Source organism: Meles meles, chromosome 7, assembly GCF_922984935.1.
Source record: "Meles meles chromosome 7, mMelMel3.1 paternal haplotype, whole genome shotgun sequence".
NCBI lineage: Eukaryota > Metazoa > Chordata > Mammalia > Carnivora > Mustelidae > Meles > Meles meles.
This window is the reverse complement of record NC_060072.1, coordinates 71,488,210-71,498,306: the sequence shown is the minus strand read 5'-3', so window position 1 is coordinate 71,498,306 and position 10,097 is coordinate 71,488,210. Positions and strand designations below refer to the sequence as shown.

The window sequence follows — 10,097 nt, the reverse complement described above, 5'->3', positions numbered from 1 at the left end:
GCATTACATTTAGATGTCAAGTCTTCTTAGGCTTTTCTTTGTTATGACAGTTTTTCAGATTTTCCTTTTTTCAGATGACTTGATGGTTTTGAGTGATACTGATCAGAAACTTCGTAGTATGTCCCTTTATTGGGATTTGTCTGATGTTTCTCTCATGATTAAACCAGGATTGTAGGTTTGGGGGAGGAAGACCTTAGATGCCAAGTGTTATTTTCATCACATCAGGATCCATCCTAGCAACATGATTTCTCATGGTTGATATTGATCCTGATCACCTGCTGAGACTATTAGTCAGGTTCCTCCCCTGTAAATAAATCTTTAAAAATGAGACTATACTACACATAAAATTCTTCCTTAAAATTATTTAATTTTTTTCAAGAAAATTGAAATGCAACCAAAAGATTTGCCAAACAGAGAATGTATGTCACATACTTGCTTGTAAAAGACTTTTCTTATGATAGTAAACATCTATTTACTCTAAACTCCCACTGTTGCTAGTGCTCTAAATTGAAGAACAATCTAGCCCTATTTAATGCACTCTGGGGAGGAGTGTCAATCAAGATGTCCTGTCAAATCTCGACTGAGAAATAAGGGCTTATTTAGCAAAGGCAAATCAATGCATTTTTCCAGATATTTAACTCTTGGATCTTAACACTAAAACAGGAAATAGTCAAAACTGATTTGATATGAATGTGGTGCTCCCAAGAAACCATTCATTAATTCTAGCTATCTTGTTCCCGAAGCCTTTCCAATTACTGTCCTTCTGATGCTGATTGTTGTCTTTCTTTGATTCTGTAATCTACTCCATTCATTTTTTTCTTAGGCTTTGATAGCATTTGTGTCTGTTGCTTACAGTGAAAAAAACTGTTAATTGTAGTTACTTTAAAGTAATAATGAATAACAAGAATTGGTGGCATTATTTTCACCATAACATATTTCATCTTAAAACAGATTTCATGTCCTTCTTTCTTAGCTCTTGAAAGTTTCCTCCTACTTCCTCTCCTTCCCTCATTTTTGGTAGTTGAGCTATTGTTTTTATGGTTTATAAAAACCATAAACCATATAAAGCATGGTTTATGACTATAATGTTCAGGAGGGCTTAGTTAAGCTGGATGACAGCAACTGTAAATTTTAATGGTTCAAAAAAAATTTTCCCTTACTCATGCTGTATCGCCATTGTAGGTCAACTGGAAGCTCTGTTGCATGTCTCTTTACTTAGGGAAAGGATTTCCTTATTCCCGACAGACAGGAATCTTCAGGATTTGAGAAAGAGAACAACATTCCTGTGGATTCTTGGGAATTCCCCAAAATGCAAGTTATTCTGTATGTTGCATCATACTCCACATATTTTAAAATTGTAATACATGACCATGTCTATAAAAAACAAATCCTTTTTTGTAATGTGGTTATGCTAAAACATTCAGAGGTTTTCTTTTATTTTTTTTAACTACCAACCAATTTTTTTTCTTTACCAAGAATTGATTTTTTTAAAATTTAATTTAATTTAAAATTTTTGTGTGTGTGTTCCAAAATTCAGAGGCTTTCTTTGATAAGAAAAAAGAATTCTGGCCATGGGTATAGGGTTAATTTTGGGGAATGATGATCATGTTAAAAAATTAATGCATTATTTATACAACTCTGTGACTATTTTAAAAACCATAGAATTGTATACTTTAAAAGGATAAATTTTATGGCATATAAATTATAACTAAAGAGAAAATGGATCATAATAAAAGAATAATTTATTATTATGATGATGGTGAACCAAAATATTGTCATGAGCTTTTATATTTTCTCTCTATATATACTTTTTCCATAACATTTTATATATTCTAATATATATTTAATATGTTATATCTAATATATCATATTAGATATTATAAATGCTAATATATAATATATAATGGATATATTCATTCATAATAATAAACTACACTTTTATTGTATATAATAATATATTATAAACATATTTATGTCATATATGGTACATAATAATATATATTTAAAAATACATGTATATATACACACATATATATCTATATATATATCAATGACATGTGAAAATAATATTAGCCTGATATTGACATGTGGTGACATCAAACTTTAAAAAAAGTTATCATTAACAGAAAATAAATACCAAATTAAAATCATTTAAATAATTGATAGGTAAACCCCAAATATTTAAATTTCCCTGCCAACCTTATTATATATTAGTGTTGAATTGCAACCTGATACTTCTGGATGAGTATAAGCTTACTCATGTATGAATACTGGCACACATTAAGGAAAGGGTCACTTATGAGTATTGACACATATCAGTCCCTTAAGTACTTTGCTGACTCTCAATATCTCCAACAGCCCATTCTAGTCACTTAGCTAGTAAATTGTCACTCATGTTTCTGATACCTAGAATGGAAACACAAGGTCTTATACCTCCACAATGTTGTTTTGCTATTAATTGCTGGGATACACAATTACTTGTGTTTTCACATATCTTCATAGATTCTTCACAATGATCTAATGAGGTAGTATTTATCAGCATTGCTTTTATGTATGAGAACATTAAGAATTGGGAAAAAAAGTAAATTGGGGTTCCTGTTTGGCTCAGTAGGAAGAGCATGCGACTCTTGATCTTAGGGTTGTGAGTTCAAGCTCCATGTCGGGTGTAGAGATTACCCAAAAAAAAAAAAAAAAAAAAAAAAAAGTTAAAAAAAAAAGAAGAAAAGAAGCAACTTAACCAAGATTGCACAGGTACTGAATGGCATTTGACCAATACTTACTGGTTCCATATACTGTGCCAGGCACATTACTGAGTGAACCATACGTTTCAGCATCTCTAAAGGGTGGGTACTACGATCTATACTTTTTTTGATAATAAATAGATCTCAAACATCCACTTGGTTCCATAATAAAGAGTAAATAGACACTTTTCCCTCAAAAGAATTAGTAGTCAAATATATTTCAACACTATAGTTACTTGTGAGGAAAAAATAAAAAAAGGTCAAGAAGCAGGAGGTTTTCTTCAGATTCAAGTTCCCTGCTACAAACAATCTAGAGCCAGATTAAATATATAGTCCTTGCTGTGGACTGGCATGTTTGAGTCGACCTTCCCAAATTCCTTGTTGGAACTCTAAGTTCCAGTGCAATGGTATTAAAAGGTGGGGGCTTCAGGAGGTACTAAGTTTTAGATGAGGTCATGAGGGTGGTACCCCCATGATGGGATTAATGTCCTCATAAAAAGACAAGGAGTCTAGTGCTTTGCTCTTTTAGTCCTGTGAGGATACAATGAGAAGACTGACATCTGCAGATCAGGAAGAAGACCGTCACCAGAAACTGAATCTGCAAGCACCTTGATCTTGGACTTCCCAGCTTCCAGAACTGTGAGAAGTGAATGTCTGTTGTTTAAGCTACCCAGTCTATGGTATTTTTGTTAGGGTAGCTTGAACTCACTGAAACAGCCCTATAAGTTTTAGAAAAGTAGCCAAGAAGGAAGATAGAAAATATTAGGGCAAGGGTATGATTTTGTTTTTATCTTTCGTCTGTCTTAAAAATCTAATAGAAAAGAAAACATTAGGTAGGCCATTGTTAATAAATTGGCCACCATCTTTAGCTTCCATTGATATTTTGGCCTGGCCTTAGCATATACCTGCTTTGGGGCTCTCGGTGTTGCCAATGAAGTATGGGGTCAGCAAGCTCATCTTCCTCCTCTTTGTTAAAAGAGACTTGTTTAATGGCGTGGCAGTGCCTGATAAAAATTTTAACGAAGGACACTTTAGTGACCCAAGTAATCCGTTCAACCAAAGTTGTCTCTGAAGCCATTAAACCTTTGGCCTATACTTTCTGGGCATGAGCCCAAATGAAAAAACTAAAACAAAAACCTCAGTCCCATTAATACTTCTTGCCCTAAGCTCTTTGTCTTAGTGAATAATTGGTATACGACAGAATTTTATCTGTTCTTGGCAAATACTTACACAGGTTTCTTTTGAGATGAAGGATATCCCCCACAAGACTGAAGCTAAATATTCTTGCTTAATTTTTTTTAGATGAGAACATGGGAAGGGTGCAGAATTTTTAAAAAATGTACTTCTTGTGTATTTGTATTTCTTCCTCTACTGGTTCTTCTCATTTATTTATGCATAAGGATAATTTCTGTGAATCAGTGATTAAGCAAGTACAATTCTAATACCAAGGGGGAAGTTTCCTGTACAAATCTCATTTTAATAAGTTAAACAGAGGCCTAGTGAGAGAGAGAACGAAGTTCTCAAGTGGCATAGAGAGAACTATTTTAAAAATATATATGTCCCACCTTTGTTACTGATTTATGTAATATATAAACATCCGTTGATTACAAATGTACAGAAATGCACAATACAATGATACAATGCATATTCATGTGTGCTTTTTACTATGTTCTCTTTTTAATTTTCTTTTCCAGTTTTACTTAAAAGTTAAATAAAATCTTCTCCGTTATGCTACTGTTGCTACCACCACCCACAAACACTGATGTGGGGACGCCATCTTACATTTTAATATAGAGATAGATTTTTTCTGTGCTTATAGAGTTAGAGTAAATGAATATATGTATCTGTCTATACAAACATACACACATATGTGAGACTTTTAGGTCTTTGCTTAGTTTCCAAAAATGACAGGACAGTTAATATGCTGTTTATATCTTGCTCTTCTCCTTCAACCGAAGTTCTTAGAAATCATTCTGAGTCAAGTGGTGTGATCCTACTTATTATTTTTAATAAACACAATATGCCCTAAAGTATGGATTTATCATAATTTGTTCAATCATATCCTTTCCACTTGTTTCCAGCTTTTTAAAAACTTCTAGTAACTAAGAACAATGCTACAGTAATTATCCTTGTACATACTTTCACACACATTGGTGTTTTTCATTCTTCAGAATAGATGCCCAAGAGAGGAATTACTAGGTCAAAGCATATATCAGTTGCTGGAGGCTACACAGAGTAACTCAAACTGCCATCCTTGGTGGCTCCCTAGCTTACCATTCCAGCAGCTGGAAGGAGAAAAGTGCATTGAGAAGCACTTCTGTGTGTGGGATGTTTATAAGGACCTGGCCCAGTAGAGGTACTGTTAGGGATCTAGGGATCGATTGTTTCTGTCCCCACCCCCCCACCCAATTCATATGTTAAACTCCTAATTCCCAAAGCTGGGTATTTGCAAGTGGAGCCTTTGGGAGATCAGTGGGTTTAGATGAGATCATAGGGATGAAACGTCCACAGTGCGGGGGGCGGGGGTGTAAACAGAAGAGGAAGAGAGGTCAGACCTTTCTCTGCCATGAGAAGAATGTCGCAGTCCAGGAAGTGGGCACCCACCAGGAACGAAATCTGCTGGCTCCTTAATCCTGGATTTCTGTGCAGCTTCTAGAACGTGAGAACTGTGTATCTGTTGTATACACACATCAAAACCTCACATGGTACCCCTTAAATACATACAATGCTTATTAATCATTCCACAAAAAAGCTGGAAAAAAAAATCTGTTGCCTTAACTCCCTAGTCTGCGGCATTTTGTTACAGCTGCCCAAGACAGTACAGGCACAAACCGTTCCTTCTCAGGCATTGGCCGAATGCAGTCACGTGAGGCAGGAAAATGGAATCGAAGCACATGCCACAGAAGTAGAGAAAAATAGATTTGGAGAGCTCTGGGCCTTCTCTTTCAATAAATGTGTGTGGGCGCTTTCCTAAATGTTAGTAGTTTGCTTTTTTAAAAAGTCTGTAGCTCCACATTTCTTTACTGGCCGAACGTAGATGTTATAGGGCTTTTTAACTTTGAATGCCATGATGATTGTTGATTGATCTTTTAAAAATATAACTTGCATTTGTTTTTCTGATCGCAATTAAATTCAAACATCTTTTCAAATGCTGCCGGCCACTGTATTTTTTTCTCTGTGAATTGCTACTTCATATTCTTAGCTCACTTCTTAATGGAGGTTTTTTGTTGTCTTATCAATTTATAAAAAGATTGTTAAAGTTTTTAACCTCTGAATTGCAAATATCATTTCCAAATCTATCATTTTCTTTTTAGTACAGTTATGGTATCTTTTCCTGTAAAAATGTTACATTTTAAAATTATAAAATACTTATCTTTTCTCTTATGGTTTCTGGTATACCAGTTTGGTTAAAAAGTTTTCACAAAAATTGTGCATACAGTCTCCCATGTTTTATCTATAATGTTACTGCCCTGCTAAAGTTTAAACATTTCATCTATCAGGATATTATTCATTTTAAGGGAAATAATAAATCGCAGGCATGAGTAGAGAGGTGAATTCATCGCTGTAAAGTTGAATTCATTCGAGCAAACTTTTTGGCCAAATACTGACTTGTACAATGTAAAATAGGGTTCACTTTCATTGTCTTACAAGTGTATAGGGTCCAATCTCCAAATTTTTGGCTTCTCAATATTTCAACTAATAGTAAAAATATTCTTGTCATTTTTTCCCATTTGTTCCCATTTTGGAGTGTGTGAAAACACGTCAATGAGATCGCCACAGAAGCCTCTTGAGCTTTTGTAAGGAAATGAACATCCGCTATCACATTGTAAAGAAGAGAAGCCTGCTTATCCAGGCTTATCCAAGAACCGATCAAATTCTGTGAAATTCATCACTTGCTTTCATAGGAAAAAAAAAAACAAAAAAAAAAACGTAAGTATAAAAAGTAACTGCAGACTTAAAACCATGATAAAAGTAATAATAAAAATCTATACCATAAGAAAACTACAAGATGGATGTGAAGTCTCACACATGAACCCATTTTCCCCTTCATTCCTTTTGCCTTTATGTTCAGGAAGTAATTGTGACCCACTGATTCTTTCCTTTCATTGTCAGAGAAAAATGTCAAGGTTAGAAACCACTTCCAGTCACATTACTTTGGAGCCCCACTTTCCTCTCACTTATTCTTTTAAAAGGCCTTTGCTTGGGCTTAGTAGGGCAAGTTGAATGTCTGAGATCTAAAATGTCATAAAGAAATGCTCTTGTTAAAAAAATCACATTTCCATGAACAGAAATATTCAGAACACAAGGAGAGGATAGCACATTTTAAAATACCAGAGTAAACCATGGTATTCTTTCCCCAATCAGCTGTACACAGCTTCTGTTAGATTGTATGCTAACGGAGCCCTCACACACAGAATGTCACTGACATGAAGAAATTCTAAGAAAAATTTTAAATGAAGTTTGATTTTCCTGGCAGACATTGCTAAAGCTATTCCAGTTTAGATGTTCTGAGCACAGCCCTGAATTTCAGCACTTCTCCAGTTTCAATCACTTCCACGGGCATATCTTTATTTAATCATTTCAGTTTGAAAGGCATATTTGTTGTCCATTTTAAGCACATTTCTTTCATTATCACTTTGTCACCCAAAAATAGTGTTTTCTTGAGGGCTCATTTTTATTTAGCAAAAATGACCATAATGCCCTTTAAAAGTTGTGAAATCTTCTTTTGAGTATTTCAAATACCTAGAGCCATAGACTCAAAGATTCTCAGAATAATTTAACTTGTATTCATGTATCAGGCTAAAATATGTTAGGTGAAGAAACAAAACAGTGTGTATGTTCAGGTGCTGATTTCTTAATTATAAAAATTGGTACCACTCAAACTACAAAAATATCTCTTGTGACTACACTGGTCATTTTCTCGAAAGCATGTTCTAGTCAAATGATTAATGACTCCCTGATGCAGAGAACCACCATGATTTATCTGCTTTCTTATTCTTCTTTTTGTTGAGCTTTATGTTTGGAGAATGACTTCATTCAACAACTTCTTTGATAGCTATAAAATATTATTACATCCAGATGTAATGAACATTGGAATTAGTCTCATTATATATGACAATAGCAAACTCACATTCAGGTTCTGGAGAATACTGAGAAACTGAGGAAAGTTGAGGCCCCCTCTTCCAAGAACAATGAGTGTATGAACAAACACTAATGGGTTGATAAGGTATTCCTTCTAATCCATGAAGCTTATTAATGGACCGCTAAGATTCAATGTTGTCATTGTGGTAGTGATCTACTGTTGTGTAACAATATTGTCACAAATTTAGCACTTAACATGGCACATTTTTTATCTTGCAACTTCTATCAGTAGGAGTCCCACTGTGCTTAGCTAGGTTCTCTGCTTTAGGGTCTCACAAAGTTGTAGTCAAGGTATTGCCAAGGCCTACGGTCTGAGGCTTGAGTAGGATCCACTTCCAAACTTGGTAGAATTCAGCTTCTTGCAGGGACTTGAAGGCCTATTTTCTTGCCAGCTGTTGACCAGAGTCTGCCCTGAGTGCAGTTTACAACATGGCATTATTGTTGACTTCTTTAAAGCGAGCAAGTGGGAGAAAATCTACCAAGACCACCTTATAATTTTTTCAGCTTTATTAAATAAAAATTGTGTATATTTAAGGATGACTTGATGTTTTGATACAAATATACGTTTTGAAATGGTCCCCCCAATCAAGCTAGTTAATATTTCCACCATCTTCCATAATTTTATTTATCTCCCTTCCTTTCTTCCTTCCTTCCTTGCTTTCTCCTCATCCTTCTCTTCCTCCTCCTCTTCCTCCCCCTCCTGCTCCCCTTCCTCCTTCTCCTCCTTCCCTCCTCCTTCTTCTTCTCTTTCTTCTCTTGTGGAGACAGTACTTAAAGTTTCCCTTCTTAGCAAATTCAAGTATACAGCTTTTTTTCCTGTCTGGAGCCATGGAAGGTGCAGAAAAAAAGAAAAAGAAGGTTCCTGCTGTGTCAGAGACTCCTAAGAAAAAGCAGAGGAATTCTGCAGAGTTAATATCAAGCGTCTGAGAAAGAAATTTGTTCAAAAGATGCCTCAAAAGTCATTGAGTACGCTTATTTATGAAAAAGCTAAACATTACCACAAGGAATATAGGCAGATGTACAGAACTAAGATTCAAATGGTGAGGATGGCAAGAAAAGCTGGCAATTTCTATGTACCTGCAGAACCTAAATTGGCATTTATCATCAGGATCAGAGGTATCAATGGTGAGAACCCAAAAGTTTGAAAGATGTTGCAGCTTCTTTCTCTTCACCAGATTCAGGACCATCTTTGTTAAGTTCAGCAAGGCTTCAACTAACATGTTAACAATTGTGGAACCATATTTAGCATGGGGGGCCCCAAACCTGACATCTGTACATGAATTGATCTACAACCATGGTTATGGCAAAATCAATAAGAAGTGACAGATAACATATTGATTGCTCAGTCTCTTGGTAAATATGGCATCATCTGCTGGGAGGATCCTATTGACAAGATCTATACTGTTGGAAAAGTTTTCAAAGAAGAAAACAGTTTCTTATGGCCCTTCAAATTATCTTACCCGTGAGGGAGGATGAAGAAAAAGACCATGCATTTTGTAGAAGTTGGAGGTGCTGGCCACAGGGAAGATGAAATCAATAGCTTATTGGAAGGATGAGCTAAGGTATCTAACAATGATTATTGTTTTCATCTGGTCAGTTAATACATGATTGCTTTCAAATTGAAAAAAAAAATTCACGTATACAGTATGGTTTTGTTAACTAAAAATCACCGTGCTCTGTTCATTAGATCTCCAGAACTTACTCATCTTATATAACCAGAACTTCGTACTGTTTCACTAACTACTTCCCATTTCTCTCCATGCTCAGCCTATGATAATCACCAGATGCAACTCCCTGCATCTATGGATTTGACTATTTTTGATTCCTCGTATAAGTGAGATCATGCAGTATTTGTCATTCTGTTTCTGGCTTATTTCACTTAGTGTGATGTTCTCCAGGTCCATCTACATTGTCACAAATGACAGGGTTTCCTTCTTTTCTTAAAGCTGAATTACGTGTGTATATATCTCACATTTTCTTTATCCTTTCATCCGTCAACAGACATTAGGTAGCTTTCCATATCTTGGCTATTGTGAACAATGCTGCTGTGAACAGAGGAGCACAGATATCTCTTTGAGGTACTTTTATTTCCTTTGGGTATAGACCTGCAAACAAGTTCGCTGGATGATATATTTCTACTTTTAATTTCCTGAGGAACATCCATAATGCTTTCCATGGTGGCTGTACCAATATGGGACACAAGGGTTCACTTTT

At 35.3% G+C, this 10,097-nt stretch overlaps 1 pseudogene; it reads left to right on the top strand.

Annotated features, from left to right (window-relative positions):
- The first annotated feature begins 8,711 nt into the window (after positions 1-8,711).
- On the top strand, positions 8,712-9,439 carry LOC123946361 (annotated as a pseudogene).
- The last annotated feature ends 658 nt before the right edge of the window (positions 9,440-10,097 follow it).